The sequence below is a fragment of the Chiloscyllium punctatum genome, chromosome 18 (genome assembly GCF_047496795.1).
Source record: "Chiloscyllium punctatum isolate Juve2018m chromosome 18, sChiPun1.3, whole genome shotgun sequence".
NCBI classification, from domain to species: domain Eukaryota; kingdom Metazoa; phylum Chordata; class Chondrichthyes; order Orectolobiformes; family Hemiscylliidae; genus Chiloscyllium; species Chiloscyllium punctatum.
In genome coordinates, this window is record NC_092756.1 from 36,144,636 (window position 1) to 36,162,615 (window position 17,980).

Consider the following 17,980-nt stretch of genomic DNA (forward strand, 5'->3'; position numbering starts at 1 on the left):
CAATCATTCTGAATATTGCTTTTCATTTTAAACTTGGAAACACTTTTGAATTGATTTGATTGGAAATCATTTTAATGTTAACATTTATTGTGTTTTTAATCACAATAACAATTGAATATTTTTCATGTGCAAAATCATTTAACTCCCCATTAATTTTTTGAAGCACACAAAAAAGGGTTGGCATCTATCTTATTTCATTAAACAATCACAGGAAATGGTGACTTCTTAGAAATCGTACATTTTCAGAAAGAATGAAAGTTGTCTTCAGCTGAATAGGCACATTGACTGACCAATTCATCATTTTGTTCCAATTTACGTGTAGAACAAAAAGATTTTAATTTGCATTTCAGAAAATTAGAAACTTATGAACATATAGAATAATTGTATTCATTTTTATTTATAATGCACAGTAATCACACAATTCTGTCAAGTTGTCGTTCCACAAGTGATCATAAAAATCATGTTTAATTAAGACATTTGTTAACTCCCATCATTATTGTAAATTACAACTGAATTTTCAGTATCCAACCATTTAATTCCAATCCAATTGTCACAATAAACATCTGATTAGTTTTCAGCCCTGCCCAGCCTGGTTGGGAATGTTATGAAGGAATATTGTGCAACTCTGGTTGTGTGTCTGTTACCAGACCAGAGGGTACAATTTCAATTCCCACCTTGCACAGAACTGTGCCAGAGCAGCTCTGAATGTTGAAAAGAAAATATCTAAGAATCGAATGAATTGCCTTTCAATTCAACATTAGATATGTTTTCATTTGTTGTTCATTCCAATAATCACAGTACCTGCTATATATTTTCTTCAGTCCGCAAAGAACAGAATGTATCTAATTCCACTCAATCAATATTCTTTGCAAATATTTGATAATGTTGCACTCACAAAGATGAAATAAGAAAAGTACAGATATTCCTTGATTTTCTTTTTTTCTGAAGAGCTGAGTTCAGACTGCACATTGAACTTGATGCTTCAAAGGTATAAACATGAGAAAAAATATCAAGTTCTTCTTCAGTTAAATAAACAAATGCCACTTCCTACTATATATCAATTTTTAGTTATTGATCTGTTTATGAGTTGTCTGAAAGTTGTTTTTAGTTTTCCATTCATCTATTTATATTGAATGTAAGATTGAAATGTTGTGAAAATATCCGGGTGCATCCATTTGAAATTGAATTTGCATATTTCTCTCTGATCCAGTTTATTGCATGATGACTTAACTGTGTTTTGTTCAGCAAACCTAGTGAATCCTAAAAATTGTCTAATCTTAAATACGAACTTTCACACCCAGTTATCAGTCAGTTCCTAATTCATATAAATATCTAAGTATATTGAAATCAATGTTCACACAAAACAGTGCACATAAAGCGACACAAAGATATTCAGCTGATTACTATTCAGTGGAATAACCTGAGTAAGTATCTTATTGTTCCTGGGAAAATGACAACAGTAAGCATTTATTTACTATTCTATGCAGTTAATGCAATTGATGTGTTATATTTCAGTTCAGTCGTTAATGTTGATTTATATTGTTTAAACCAATAATTCTACTTTATCACGGATATTGACTGTACTACAATAACGTTGGGAAGGAAAATTTTTGTCAATCTAACAATCTTTAAACTCCTTTTTTGTTGTGTGTGTATACAAGAGATAATTGAAATTATAACCATTTTTATTACAAATTGAACAAATACTGCATTTTAAATTTGTGAAGTTCCTACATTTTTACAAAAGGGTTAGTCTTCACTGTATATGTCACATTAAAAAAAACTTCTATTTCAAATCATGCGTGCTACAAAATGATTATTGTTTTCATTTCATTGTAAGAAAAGAACTGCTTTGACAGTGTTGATTTTTTTGGCATTTCTATTCCAACATTTTTCATCATTGTCCAAAAATGACAATATTATTAAAATCGCATATACGCCACATGTCATTGACTACATTGTTCAGTTTCAAGCTCACTTTCATGACTTACGAATTCTCTTCCTAATTCTGACACAAATCTTTAAACATTGATCATAATATTGATCATATAAATTGATGTAACATATCTCTACAAGGAATCCGGTGTATGGAAATTCACAATTCTTGTATTACGTATATTTTTTACTTTAAAAAAGAAGAATTTCGCTCAATTATCACCGAATGGGTCATTTTTCTTCAATCCATAAAGCTAGGTACAACGTTTTATTCCTCAGTTTATTGATCTTAATAAATATCCAATCAACGTGGGCGGCACGGTGGCACGTGGGCGGCACGGTGGCACAGTGGTTAGCACTGCTCCCTCACAGCGCCTGAGACCCGGGTTCAATTCCCGCCTCAGGCGACTGACTGTGTGGAGTTTGCACGTTCTCCCTGTGTCTGCGTGGGTTTCCTCCGGGTGCTCTGGTTTCCTCCCACAGTCCAAAGATGTGCAGGCCAGGTGAATTGGCCATGCTACATTGCCCATAGTGTCAGGTAAGGGGTAAATGTAGATGCAGGGGTGTGTGTGGGTTACGCTTCGGCGGGGCGGTGTGGACTTGTTGGGCCTGTTTCCACACTGTAAATAATCTAATCTAATCTAATTGTACTCCCGCACAGCCTCATGGTCTGGCATATCCCCCTCACAACAAGTGCTTTTGAAATATTGAATCATTTTAATTCTTCAAAAGAGCATTCATTATCAAGTCATTGCCATTATAATAATGGCACAATTATGTATAAAAAAAAGTCTTCTGAACAAGTATAGTGAGATTCCCATTTTCATTTAATCCATTATTTCTGAGTACTAATAGTACAGTATGAAAATGCCTTTATTTTTCAGGTCACCTACCCCACAAAGGAACCAATGAATTCCCATCCAGTCATTGCAAATATCTGATATTTGCTCATTTGAATGATCACGGGAATGTCAGCCTTAAAATTCAGGAAAATGGAATTACTTTTCACTGAATTCATTCCAGTTCATTTCCAGACATTGCCCAATCACTTGCAAAAAGAGATTTTTCATTATTCTTGAATGCATTGACAGACTTTGATAATACAATTGTTGCTGATTTAGAATAAAAATAATAATTATTCAATCCAGTAGATTGCGCAAATGTGGATTTACGGAACAGTATATTAACCACTGTAAAGATATTGCAGTGCACAATCTCTCAATCATTGTAAATATCAATTTTTATTTTACCTGTTGAAACATAGTTGAATTCAATTAATTATATTTGACTTCAATGCTCATATTTATTGTGTTTGTAATAATAATTCGACTTACGGATGTTTCCTGCAACAAAATCAAATGAAAAAGAATTAGCATCTCTATTCTTTCATTCAACAATGGCATTAAATTTTGATTTTTTTAAATTTTGAACATTTTGGAAAGAAGGGATGTTGTCTTCAGTTGAATTCTTGCATTGACTCACTAATTCACAGTGTCCGCTACTTATTCTCTTTGGGTTCCTATGAAAAGAAATTAACTAGTTCTTCTGGTTGTAAATTCCTGGAAAATATTTGAGAATGTTGTGGTTTTAAAAGTGACAAGGCGAAGTGATCGTAAGTCATCATTTATTTTGTTAGAAAGAGCTTGATTCAAACATTTCGAACACACACCCACACACACTGTTATTCTGCTGTGTAACAAGGGGAAAAACAAGTCGCTTTCTTCGGCATTAAGTAAATATATGCCACTTCCAATTATTCATTAGTCAGCTAATTACTTACATTTGTCATTAAAAATTGCAATTCGTCTAAATATTGTTATGACCTTTGATTAAATTAAATTTTTAATTATTGTTAATTCATGAATTTCAGGGACTTTTTTGTTTTCAATACACCGATTCGTATTGAATGTAAGATTGACATGCTTTGACAATGTCGGAGAGTGTTCATTTGAAACTTGTTTTTCTCGTATATTTCAATGATTTTACTTATTGCATAAGATTACATGGTACCTCAGTGGTTAGCAATGCTGCCTCACAGCGCCAGGGACATTGGTTTGATTCTGTTCTCGGGTGACTGTGGGGACTTTGCACGTTCTCCCCATGTCTATCTGACTTTGCTGTGGTGTCCTCCCACAATCCCACATGTGCAGGTGAGGTGAGCTGGCCATGCTAAATCGCACATTGTGTTCAGGGATATGTGCATTAGTCAGCAATAAATTTGAAGATATATGATCGGGAAATGTGTTTGGGTGGGTTACTGTACAGAGGGTCATTTTTTTCAAACAATTGGCCTGTTATTACACTGAGGTAAACAGGGTTGCTTTCGTGGCGTCGCTAGTGTTAGGGTGGGCCCCGAGATCTAAGCCACGTTCGAACTGAAACGGAGGAATCGACAGAGAGGCTACAGAATGACATCGCATCCATTTGGTTTTCTTTAAATCACTGACGAGCAGGAAAATGTAAACGGGGAGGGCGAGTGGGAAAGTGAGGCGGTTGCAGCTCTGGAGAACGCCCTTCTTTGTGATTCACTCAGCAACCAGAGACGTGACGGTGAATCAGGCTTGAGAGCTCTTCACATCGTGAACAAAAAGCAATCAAGGGCAGTTAGCACCTCTTCCGGAGTGGGGGTGGGGTGAGGTAATTACCTTTTGACTTCTGTTACTAAGATCCGAAACTGCCTTTTGGATTGAGATGAACAGAAACTGCATTTCTAAAAAGCACCATGGAACTTGTTAAACTTTATTGATTCGCTTTTTCTCATCGATCCCCACAATGAAAGAAATTACACTCTCAGAGGGACCTTAGGACTTTCACCAGAGCTGCAACTGCTTCACTTCCCCACTCGCCCTCCCCGTTTACATTTTCCTGCTCGTCAGTGATTTAAAGAAAACCAAATGGATGCGATGTCATTCTGTAGCCTCTCTGTCGATTCCTCCGTTTCAGTTCCAACGTGGCTTAGATCTCGGGGCGCACCTTAATACTAGCTATGAAAGCACAGGTCCAGAGGTTCCTCTGAGAGTGTAATTTCTTTCATTGCTGTTGCTGATTGAATGAGCCACTGACGTGCGAACTGCTCCAAAACATGATTCAGGACCTCTGGTGCCAATTCTCGCACGTTGAATAACGACAGACACCTTCCAAATGAGGTCTTTCAGAGACGACTTTGGGATACATTTGACAGACAGACTAGTTGAGGAATCCGTGGTGCACTGTGACACCAGCACATCAGCTTCTTCTCTGTCTTTGAACCGGGCCGCCTGCGCAAGGAATGCGAAGGCGGTAATGCTTTTCGTGGAAGGATCAGAAGGGGGTAACTACACTCTCAAACAGAATGGCCTATGATCAGAACCAGGTTGGAGAAAAACTTTACAATGCTTTGCACAGTAATTAAATGGAATTGCATTGCATTGCACTACGGGAGAAGATTTATTCAAGCAAACTCGAAGGCAGGTTTGCACGTGGGAAAGCAAGCAAGAAAGCTCCGTTCTTGTCGATGTCAAAGGCTGCAGTTGAAGAGCAAAACAGTTTCTGCCCAGTTTCGAACTGGGAACGTTTCGCGTGTAAGGCGAACGTGATGACCACTACACTACAGAAACAAGCCTCGGTCGCCCCCGCTGCAGCTCAGTGGCATCCAGCACTGAAAGTTGAAGCCATTCTACCTTTCGCCTTTCTGTTTCCGTTAGCTCGTTGTTTAATGGGACTTGTTTAATTTTGGCTATGTGGTGAGCATGGACGAGATACACCGAAGTATCTGTTTCCACGCGGTGTACCCCAATAACGTTGTGTTGCTTACACCTGCTTTAAAGAATTACGTTTTTGCGGAGCTTAGCGTCGCAGTCTGTGGCAAAATCATTTAGTCTGTTCGACTGCTCACGGGAAAGGTAGCATTGTGAAACACTGCAGAAGCGAACGACTTCCTGACTTTTGCTCCAACTGACCATACTCCGTGAAAGTTTCCCAGATTCTCAGTTGAGGATTTTTGCAGCTGGAAGTTACCTCAGAAACCCTGTTAATTCGTAATGTATTGAGCGAATCGCAAAACAGAAAGCATTTAACACGGAACCCAACAAAACTGGAAAACCAAATGCATTTTCAGACACAGCGAGCATGAATGCTAAATGTGAGAGTGTCGGGCGGCATGAACCATAAAGTAATCACACAACTAACAACAGGGCAAATCCAAACTACTCTTTCAAACAGACTGGAGCCTGAGTGCACCACCACTTCCCAGACAATGCTGCAAAGAGACAAAGAAAGAACATAATAAGAAAGGGCCATAAAAAGTGAATTTCACCAATCACAGTCTCGATGAGATTACCTTTCCCTTCCGATGACTGCAGGACGGAAATGAAGGAAGTGGGAGAAATTCAATAACATATGACATCGAAATACATTGGAACGATTTTCTCATTGGCCAGAAAACCAAATAAGGACGAGTCGAGTCACCGGAGGAGTCTGTTTCGCAACAACGACGAAATAACAGTCTCCATTCGGTTCCAGGAAAAGCTCAACTTGCCTGGAACAGAAAGCAATAGTAGAGCTGCTGGCGATTTTCCGCGCGGGAAGCGAACACGATCATGACAGCACAGACACATTGGAAAATTCGGCACTTTCCCACACCGCAGTCAATTCCCCGGGAAGCAAACTCATTTTTCTTCTGTTTTAAACAGAAATGAGGCAGGGATTGAAACAGCATTTAAAGCAGCTGGTCCGTTGGAGCTGTTCAGCAGAAATGACAGCGGTGGGATTCGAAGCCACGCCTCAGTCGAGACTGGAGCCACACTACCAACACGCCCGCGCGTCCATTTTCTTGCACTTCCAATTGTGTTCCTGCATAACAACAGATGCAAACTCACGTGAAAAGGGTTCCATGATCCCTCTCCGACTCGCACAGCTGCTGGGATGTGCGCGTCTACAATATCAATTTCTCAGCAGTTAACGATAGCCCATCAATACAGACAAAAATCACTGGTAAGCTGAGTCTATCTTCTCAGACTGGATTCAGCTACAAATGTATCTGTGAGTGCGTGAGAATATATGATCGGTTATGATTGGGTCAAATTACCATGAGCTACTTGACATTACTGCAGTTTCGATTCTTGCTTTGCTCAATGATTTCACCCATTGTTCGAAACAGGACAACTTTCACGGTTACACGGAACATGAAACACACCGGACTACAGGGAAAATACACAAAGCTGAGCAGGCCGTGTCCCAAATCATACCGTGCAGCATAGTTTCCGTCACTGTGTCTGTTTTGCAGAATAAGGTTCCCAAAGAATGTTCCACCCTAAAACCGGAGGTAGCATTACAATCCGAGAACGACAGATTACATTGTGAGGAAGGTCTGACCTCGGGGCCGGTTCGAGATGTCACTTTCCTTGCCTTTTACCTTAACCGTGCAATTTGCTGCAGAGATTATCACACCTGGACATGAGCCTCATCGATACCAACTGAGGTTGGAAACCTGTGTGGGAATCGATGAGAAAAAGCGACTCAATAAAGTTTAACAAGTTCCATGGTGCTTTTTAGAAATGCAGTTTCTGTTCACCTGAATCCAAAAGGCAGTTTCTGAACATAGTAACAGAAGTCAAAAGGTAATTACCTCACACCACCCCCACTCCGGAAGAGGTGCTAACTGCCCTTGATTGCTTTTTGTTCACGATGTGAAGAGCTCTCACGCCTGTGTCACCGTCACGTCTCTGGTTGCTGAGTGAATCACAACGAAGGATTTTCTCCAGAGCTGCAACTGCCTCACTTCCCCACTCGCCCTCCCCGTTTACACTTTCCTGCTGGTCAGTGATTTAAAGAAAACCAAATGGATGCGATGTCATTCTGTAGCCTCTCTGTCGATTCCTCCGTTTCAGTTCCAACGTGGCTTAGATCTCGGGGCGCACCTTAATACTAGCGACGCTATGAAAGCACAGGTCCAGAGGTTCCTCTGAGAGTGTAATTTCTTTCACTGCTGTTGCTGATTGAATGAGCCAATGACGTGCGAACTGCTCCAAAACATGATTCAGGACCTCTGGTGCCAATTCTCTCAAGTTGAATAACGACAGACACCTTCCAAATGATGTCTTTCAGAGACGACTTTGGGATACATTTGACAGACAGACTAGTTGAGGAATCCGTGGTGCACTGTGACACCAGCACATCAGCTTCTTCCCTGTCTTTGAACCGGGCCGCCTGCGCAAGGAATGCGAATGCGGTAATGCTTTTCGTGGAAGGATCAGAAGGGGGTAACTACACTCTCAAACAGAATGGCATATGATCAGCACCAGGTTGGAGAAAAACTTTACAATGCTTTGCACAGTAATTAAATGGAATTGCATTGCATTGCACTGCACTACGAGAGAAGATTTATTCAAGCAAACTCGAAGGCAGGTTTGCACGTGGGAAAGCAAGCAAGAAAGCTCCGTTCTTGTCGATGTCAAAGGCTGCAGTTGAAGAGCAAAACAGTTTCCGCCCAGTTTCGAACTGGGGACCTTTCACGTGTAAGGCGAACGTGATGACCACTACACTACGGAAACAAACCGCAGTCGCCCCCCCTGCAGCTGAGTGGCATCCAGCACTGAAAGTTGAAGCCATTCTACCTTTCACCTTTCTGTTTCCGTTCGCTCGTTGTTTAATGGGACTTGTTTAATTTTGGCTATGTGGTGAGCATGAACGAGATACACCGAAGTATCTGTTTCCACGCGGTGTACCCCAATAACGTTGTGTTGCTTACACCTGCTTTAAAGAATTACGTTTTTGCGGAGCTTAGCGTCGCAGTCTGTGGCAAAATAATTTAGTCTGTTCGACTGCTCACGGGAAAGGTAGCTTTGTGAAACACTGCAGAAACTAACGACTTCCTTACTTTTGCTCCGACTGACCATACTCCGTGAAAGTTTCCCAGATTCTCAGTTGAGGATTTTTGCAGCTGGAAGTTACCTCAGAAACCCTGTTAATTCGTAATGTATTGAGCGAATCGCAAAACAGAAAGCATTTTACACGGAACACAAACAAAACTGGAAAACCAAATGCATTTTCAGACACAGCGAGCATGAATGCTAAATGTGAGAGTGTCGGGGGGCATGAGCCATAAAGTAATCACACAACTAACAACAGGGCAATTCCAAACTACTCTTTCAAACAGACTGGAGCCTGAGTGCACCACCACTTTCCAGACAATGCTGCAAAGAGACAAAGAAAGAACATAATAAGAATGGACCATAAGAAGTGAATTTCACCAATCACAGTCTCGATGAGATTACCTTTCCCTTCCGATGACTGCAGGACGGAAATGAAGGAAGTGGGAGAAATTCAATAACATATGACATCGAAATACATTGGAACGATTTTCTCATTGGCCAGAAAACCAAATAACGACGAGTCGAGTCACCGGAGGTGTCCGTTTCGCAACAACGATGAAATAACAGTCTCCATTCGGTTCCAGGAAAAGCTCAACTTGCCTGGAACAGGGCAATTCCAAACTACTCTTTCAAACATACTGGAGCCTGAGGGCACCACCACTTCCCAGACAATGCTGCAAAGAGACAAAGAAAGAACATAATAAGAATGGGCCATAAAAAGTGAATTTCAGCAATCTGTTTTCCCCAAGCCGCAATTCTGATTTTGTCTCTTATTTACAGCACTTACAGTCCATTCAGATTTTGTTTGCCATTTGCCATTCGCCTGAATTGCACACATTTGCATTGTGGGAAGCAATCAGAGCAGCCAGAGGAATCTCACACGGGAGAGAGAGAGAGCAGGAGTGTGCAAATTCCACACAGTCAGTCACACAAGACTTGAATCGAAGGCGGGTTTCTGACGCTGAATGGTGCAGTTCTACCCACTGAGCCCTCCCAATATGAAAGCGCCTGTCCTGGAAGCAAATTGAACCCGAACTCACGCAGTGACAGGCGTGGTACTACCCAGGATTTCTATGCAAAAATAAGCCTATTTGCTAATACTGGAAATTAACATTAGCTTAACTATCGGAACACTTTTTAAAATTACTTGGCCTATAGCCTTGTACGTGTTGGCATCACAAATTCACATCTGAAAACTTCTGAAAGTTATGCGGATTTCTGCCTCTGCAACCTTTGCATGCACTGAGTTCCAGATTTCAACCCACGGCTGTTTCAAGACATTTGTCTGCACATTCACTCAAATCTTTCCTCTTCTATCCTTAAATCTATGCCACCCTGCCCCACCTCCCGTGATCGATCTCACCATCAAAGAGAAACATTGATTTCAGTCTATGCCATCCATATTCCTGATTATTTTATGCATTTCAATGATGTTTCCTCTCAATCTCTTCGAGTCTAACAAAAACAACTCCAGTCTGTCCAATTTCTCTTCACAACTGAAATTCTTCTACCCAGACAATATCCTGGTAAATCTCTCCTGCATCATTTTCAGTGCTATCATATCCGTTCTATAATGCGAATTGCAGAACTGCACACAATAGACAAGACAGAGCTGAATGAGCAAGTGAAATAAATGATGTAGAATTCCACAGACAGAAGTATTTTCGAATAAATTTTCTTTTCCTCAGTGCTGCCCTGTGTCCTTTTCCAGAGCCTGGTTTTCTAATAATCTCTGGTCCATAGTATCGAAATGGATTGATTGGCTTGAAGGTGAGCACATTGTTCTTCTATGGCGGCACAGAGGCGCAAGAAATGCCAAAGCTGGGAGTGCTTCTGGTCAAAGGCGGGGACGAAGAGCATAATTGTTGTATTCGGATACAACACCAGCATTAACCCGCACGACAGATTGGCTCAGCTGAAGCGTGCTGGAGCCTTCAGCGAGAGGTCGGTTAATTGAAAGCATTCTCTGAAATTTTCCTGAACAATGCGCTGTTTTGTTACGTTGACAGTCAGCTGTTTTTGATCACATCGTCTCCGCATCAGCCTCTTGCTCCCAGTAAAAACTCCAGACCAGCGTAAATCACTTTCATTCCGACACAGCCACATGTCATATTCTCATTCCCTCTGTGATAATTAGAATTGACAATATCATTCTCTGAGATGCAGTAATGTAGCATGAAATTGATAGAGTTGTGAACAAAGAAGAAAAAATAACAGAGAAAATTTACAGCCCAGGATGTCGAAGCCTGAGCTGATCCAAATCCATTTTCTGAACCTATCACCCAATTCCAAAGCATCTGTATACCTCTGCACAGTTCCTACATATGCATCTGTCCAGGCGCACCTGAAATGAATCTACCGTGCTTGCCTCGACTACATCTGCTGGCAACACGTTCCAGGCACCTATCACCCTCGGTGTAAAATACTTCCAATGACTATCTGTCTTAACCTTTTCAACTTTCTCCTTGAACGTGTGATCTCTCATTATTGAATCCCTCACCTTGGGAAAAAGCTTATCTCTATCCACACTGTCTATACCCTTCATGATTTTGAAGACGTCAATCAGGTCCCCCTCAATCTCGTTTTTTCTAATGAAAACAAACGTAACCTACTCAACCTTTCTTCAGAGCTAGCATCTTCCATACCAGGCAACATCCTCATTATCCTTCTCTGCACCCTCTCCTAAACGTCCACGTCGTTTTTGGTAATTTGGCAACCAGAACTGTACACAGCATTCTAAGTGTGGTTGAACCAAAATCTTGTACAATTTTAGCATGACCTTCCAGCTCTTACACTCAATGCCTGGACCGATGAAAGCAAGCATGCCATATGCCTTCTTGTCCACTCGATGCACCTGTGCAGCCACCTTCAGGTACAAAGAACCTGAACTCCCACATCAACCTTCTCAGCAATTTTACCCAAGACTCTTCTGTTTACTGTATACTTGGCTCTAGAATACGACTTCCCAAAATGCATCAACTCACAATTGTCTGGATACAACTCCATCTGCCACTTCTCCGCTCAACTGCCCTATCTATATTCTCCTTCATTCTTTGACAGTACCCTATGCTTTCTGCTACTCCACCAATCTTCGCTTCATCTGCAAATGTAATGGCAATATTTGGGCCAGCAACACTTGGAGACTGGAGCATGGCAGCTACTGGTAATTAGATTCGATGAATTAAATCTGGAATATAAACCCGCTCAGAGGACGAGTGACAAAAAGTTTTACTTTGCTGAAAGCCTATGCAGTCATGACCCTTCAAAAGGGGAATCTGCTGTCCTTAACGAGACTTGCCAACATATAACTTCAGATCAACAATAGTACGATTTACCCATAAATTCCTTCTGGATCAGTTCAAGGAGATTTAAGGATGAAAAACAACTGTTGTTCAGACTATGATGGCCACACTCCGTGGGAGAATAAGGAAGGATATAAAAGATGCATGGATGATGGGGAAAATTGGGAATCGTCTCAGCGTGGTCTCAAATTCAGCTGATTATCCAAACTATATAGACACAAGGATACCGACGCCTCCATGAAGTCAGGTCCATGGGGGCTGGGTCTGCAGGAAGGGATTCAATTACCCGCTGAAATGTAAACTCACTTCCTCAGTCACAATGTGGACAGGTCATTCACCACTCCCCTATGTGAGAAGGAATCAGTCAGGAAACCATCCTGCAGAGTTGCCTTCAGGTTTACGAATGATAGCAAGGGTCCGATTCTGTTGTTATTGCAGGTGTTCATCCCATCCAGCAATGAACCATGCTTGGATGCCTGTTTCCAGTGGAGTACCACTGTTTCCTGATGTAGATCAATAATTCAAACTTAGTTGTCGGAGTCACTTTTAGATGTTTACAGACGATGCAACAATTGGTCGTGTAGGTGACTGTGATGAATAATATCAGGGATTGCAGTGATGTATCAATCAGGTGGAAAGGAAAAACGACGAATGGATTTGAATCCAGACCAATACGTGGTAAGGAATTTGGAGAATTGAAACAATAACAGTGAGGATTCTGAGCGGTGTACAGGAACAAAGAGATTTTGGAGTAGATTTTCACAGATCTCTGAAGATTGTTGAACAGGGAGATCAGTAGTACGAGAGACTCTTTGTTGACTTCAGTCTGAGAATGATATTCGATTTTTAGCAAACGCCAGTTTCGGAAACAACTAAAGGAATGAGCACAAGTCTGGTCAATGCGATAATCAACATTTTTCAAAATTGTAAAATAAAATGTGAAGGGCTCGAGTATAACTCTTTTCCCATCAAGACCGCTTCACCACTCAATGAATTTATCACTGCTTCCTCTCCAATCATGCTGGTATGTGCCTTGGAGGGTAATTCATAAATGGTGACGTTTCAGTGCATCTTCAACTTTGTCCTTATGGTCGGTACAGTCTTTGAGCTTTGAAGGTTCTGTCAACAAAGCCTGGATGACTTACTCCAGTGAATCTTCTATGTGGTGCACTCTGCTGAAATTGTGCCTGAGCAGTTAAGGGAATAAATATTCAGGTGTTGAGCAATGTACAGTTAAGTGACTGCATTGTCGTGGAGGGTGTCCAGTTCCTTCAGTGATATTGAAGCTGCACTCACCTAGGCAAATGGAGAGAGTTCTGTTCAACATCTAATTTGTGCGTTGCGGACGATGTAGGCTTCACGGAGATAAGAGTTGAGTTAATAATCAAACAAAGTCGACCGACGGACATGTTTTTGTCGTCAACTTCTTATATGCGCGATCAGGTTCCATTTCTCCTAAATACTCGCTCCCAGGCGGGTTACACGGAGAACTTCAGTTACAATGAAGCCTTTGAATGTCAATCGAATATGATTAGATTCTCATTTGTCAGAGTTATCATCGCTGTATTTGGTCCTTCTGTGGATCAATCCGATTCCAATCACTTTCTGATTTCGAGTTCCAATTCCCGTCTGCGCCTGAAATTTCAGCCCATTTCATCACCGAAATTTCTCCACCTGTCTTTATAATAAGTAAGGACGCTGCAGCGGACAGCAGTGATTTACGAGGATGTTGCCAACTCTGTATAAAATGGACCTTCATGGAATGATTGGTTAGGCTGGGTCTATTCTCCTCGACACAATGGAGGTGGAGGGGTACTCTCTCATTATGTAACACCAATCATAAACGTTCAATATTCGTGGAATCTTGACAGGGTAGATACAGGCAGGTGGTTTGCCCCATGCTGTGAGGAGAGCACCAGAGGACATAATCTCAGAATTAGATAGTGTCCATCTAATTCAGAAATGAGAAGTCATCTCTTTGCTCAGTGGCCAAAAAATCTGTGCCATCAGTGTTTCTGGGTGTTTCTCAACTGTGCCAGATAGTTAATCAGAAATATAATGAAATTTTTTCTTGGGAAGTGAGCAGAAAGGAGTTTAAGATTATCAGATCAACCATGAGTTCGTTGAATGGTGGGGCAGACTCCATGGGCTGAGTGGCAAACTCCCACTTGTTTAACATTTTGTCTAACTCATTATTTTATTCATAAGTTCAGAATTGTGGGGGGATGGGATGAAGTGATAGAAAAGGTTTATTAAAGAGATCAGACAGATCAGGAAAAAGTTCATAAACTCAGGAAGACGAAATGTACTGTGACCTGGGGATAACAAATGACACTGGGCACCGCACAGGTGGCTGTGTACAGAAGCAATGAATGCTGAAGAACGTTGATTGACCTTATACAATTGGCAAGTCAGTGATCACGCTGGATGATGGTTCATTGTATGATTCACACACAGCAGAAATTTGTGAAAGAATGAAAGGTTCGTTTCATTGGAGAATTTTTCTGCGATTCCAATTCCGTGTCACTGTTTGACTTACTGATCAGATCATTGTGTGAAGTGTTAGGTTAAGATACTCATGTGCAACCCCACTGGATAAACTTGTGCTCCTCATTCTTTCGATGCAAATTCATAGAAAGACAAGATGGAATATGGGGCGGAAAGAAAAATGCATTCTTTCTCATGACACCAAGTTAATCTACAATTGAATAGAATGACTTCTCTCACTCTGCATTTCGACTTTAATGTGGTGTCGATTATTGTGAATCTCCCGTGCAGTGAAGGGCAAGAACAAGATTCTCTATCCAGTGTATACCAGACGTGTGAGGTGCCAATAAAAACTGCGGGAGTGGTTTGTGATGTTAGGGACCAGAGTGTAACTCGAACTCGTGAATGTGGAGCACAGCGGTGTAATAACCCAACACCACAATCGTTCAGTATTCGCAACACATTTTGTAGAGTGGTGACATGTCACCTCATCAGGATACATGTGGTGAAAGTAAGAGATGAGAAATTTGCTGAGCGGAATCGTATCCACGCCATTGTGTTTCTGTATGCACCAGAATTATAATAATAGCAAATTCCAATAAATAGCCATGCACGACAGAATGAATAGCTGTCATTGATACATTCTGAGTCAGAACTGTGTCAGAATGAAACAGAGAACAAGAATTTTCCGTCATATTCATACCTATATTTGACTCATAATTTCTTCAGTCACTTTCTCCCTCACGTGAAGAAGGAGCCATGGAGAGGGAAATAAAGGCGATGTTGTTGCTCAATGGCCTTTCTGACATGGCTGAACCTGAATTGGATTAAATTGCAAGAAACGCTGTTTTGTTCGTTTCATTTTAATTTTGCTGCAACCGCACAATGTTCATTGTAATAATCAGAAGTGAATTAGATAAATCTCATTGTAACGATTAATATTGTATTCAAATTTGCTCCGACTTTATTTCAGCTTAAGGAAAATATTGCTTAGAAAATCAGAGTGTTAAAATGTAAAAGAAAACCAACCAGTTTTGTTGCTCGTTGTTTTGGAAGATTTCACCGAGTATAAATTGGACCAAATATCAGGGTGCTTCTCCTCACATCTTTAACGCATATGATTAAAGCTGGAATTCGATCTCCAAGCAACTGGTCACTTCTTATTATTATGTAATATCATTCCTTCACAACGAGAAAAATCCACTCAGATCCATTTACAATGCTTCAGGTAGAATATTATGCCAAATCTTTAAAAATCCAGAGTTTTTGAAACCGAATTTTATTCAGCTGCACACGTTCACGAAATTTCTTTACATTTAAAGTCAACCCACTTAGACATTGCTCCCCCGAAACTTCCGACCGACAACATTGCACCCCTACACCTTTACCAAGCCACACGCTGTCTCCCTCCTTGTGAAATTTATTCCTTGTATGTCACCAAATGTGCCTTTCCAAATATTTTGAAAAACAGATTCTCGGAGCGACAGCGATTCTGTTCTCCTCATTTCTTTGTCCTTCAAAGGTTTTATCAAAGGTTTTGAATGTCTAGCGTCTCGATGTTTACTTACTTGAAAGAGGGAATTTTTCACCGACTGACTCTGTATAAACATTTCATAACCTGAAAAAAACCCAACTAAGTCTTTCTTGGTTCAGGGAGAACTGTTCTAAATTTTCGAAGACAACACGTGAATAAAATCTCATCCTCAGTACACCCCGTCAGCATCGTTTCTAATGGATTTACACCCCAGTAAATACCGTCATTACCCTCTCCGAGAGAATCACAGAATCCTCCACCTCAGAAAGAGCATTTCAGTCAATCGAGCCGGTGTCGACTCTCTGAAGAGCATCTCTGCAAGACCTATCTCTCCTCCCCATTCCCTTATAATTCACCAGAAGAGGGGCAACTCTCCCCATTATGATGTCAAATAAAGCTGTTGGGCTATAACCTGGCGTCCTGTGACTTCTGACATTGTCCCCGCATGACCCAAGCTAATTCACTTAATTTACTTAATTCCATCCCTGCACATGAGAGGGCAATTTAACTTGGTCAATGAACATAACCCTCAGAACGAACAGCAATGCGAATTACTGAGCCAATGTTCCATCATAGTGAGCAAAACCTGAATCATTTTTAATCGCTTTATACCCTGGTAACTCAGCCTCATCAAAGCAAATCAACCCAAATTCAATGTATCGAAACGCTACTCCGTGCTTTACAATCTGATTTGTGCTGCGCGAAATGTTTATGCAGTCATATTTGAATGCTTTTACGCTATTTCTTCCTCACTTTCCTGCTTTCAATAAACACTTCAATTCGGAACAAGTCTGCCGAATGTTTTTCATTCCAACACCGTAACAAGGTGCAGTTTTCAGAAGTCACGTGTTTGCGCTTTCACTGACAATCTGCCTCCCTGAGAGCTGCTCTTATTCCTCACTTGATTCAGGCAGCACTGTCCTTCCTGTGACATGTCCCATCGAGAATGGAAGGACAAATATCAATACCCGCACTTGGAAATGGAGTGACAGTTTTTAAACATTTACACTGTCCCCAGTGGATAATTGAGCCCTGTGACAGGCGTGGACACGAACCATACTACCGAGAACAAGAGTGTCAAAGGAGGGCCTTCAACCAATTGTGGTGACACTTGTCAAAAACAACTGCCTAACGAACTTAATCCCATTTCACAATGTTTATCCCACAGCCTTATATGTCTTGGTATCACAAGTTCAAATCTGAATATTTATTCAGGTTCTAAGGGTTTCTGCCGCTCTGAAAAATGCAGACAGTGTATTCCAAATTCCAACCACCCACTGGCTAATAAAGCTTTTTCGCACATCTTCTCAAACAATTCTGCCTTTCTCCTTAAGTCTCTGGCCCCTGCTAATCGATCCCTCCATCAATGGGAAACTCGTTCAGTCAACCCTGTCCATACCCTAACTCAATTTTGTCTCCACTACATCTCCTTTACGCTGCGACAAACACTCCACTCTGTCCTGTCTTTCTTCACAACTGAAACTCTTCAGCCCAAACAGTATCCCGGGAAATATCTCCTGCAATTTTCTCAGTGTGATCACATCCCTGCTGTAATGTGACTTGCAAAACTGCACACAACACTCTTGCTGGAGTCTAATGAGCATTTGTTTTAAAATTTCTGGATTCGAATGATGCCGATTCTGGCGAAGCAGAATTTATTAGCCATTCCGAATTGCCCAGAGGGCAGTTGAGACTCAACCATATTGCTATGTGTCTGAAGTCACATGCAGCCCAAACCAAGTAAGGATAGCAAATTCCATCCCGAAATGACATCAGTGGAACAGATTTTTTTTCAACAATTGTCAATGGATCTATAGTATCATGAGAGTCTTACTTGCAGATATTTTTTGAATCCAAATTTGACAATCATG

At 41.1% G+C, this 17,980-nt stretch overlaps 2 non-coding genes across 2 annotated transcripts; both read right to left on the bottom strand.

Annotated features, from left to right (window-relative positions):
* Positions 1-5,458: 5,458 nt before the first annotated feature.
* On the bottom strand, positions 5,459-5,531 carry trnav-uac (transfer RNA valine (anticodon UAC)). Its single transcript has one exon. It is a non-coding gene; the product is annotated as a tRNA-Val (tRNA).
* Positions 5,532-8,392: 2,861 nt separating this feature from the next.
* On the bottom strand, positions 8,393-8,465 carry trnav-uac (transfer RNA valine (anticodon UAC)). The gene has a single exon. It is a non-coding gene; the product is annotated as a tRNA-Val (tRNA).
* Between the last annotated feature and the right edge of the window lie 9,515 nt (positions 8,466-17,980).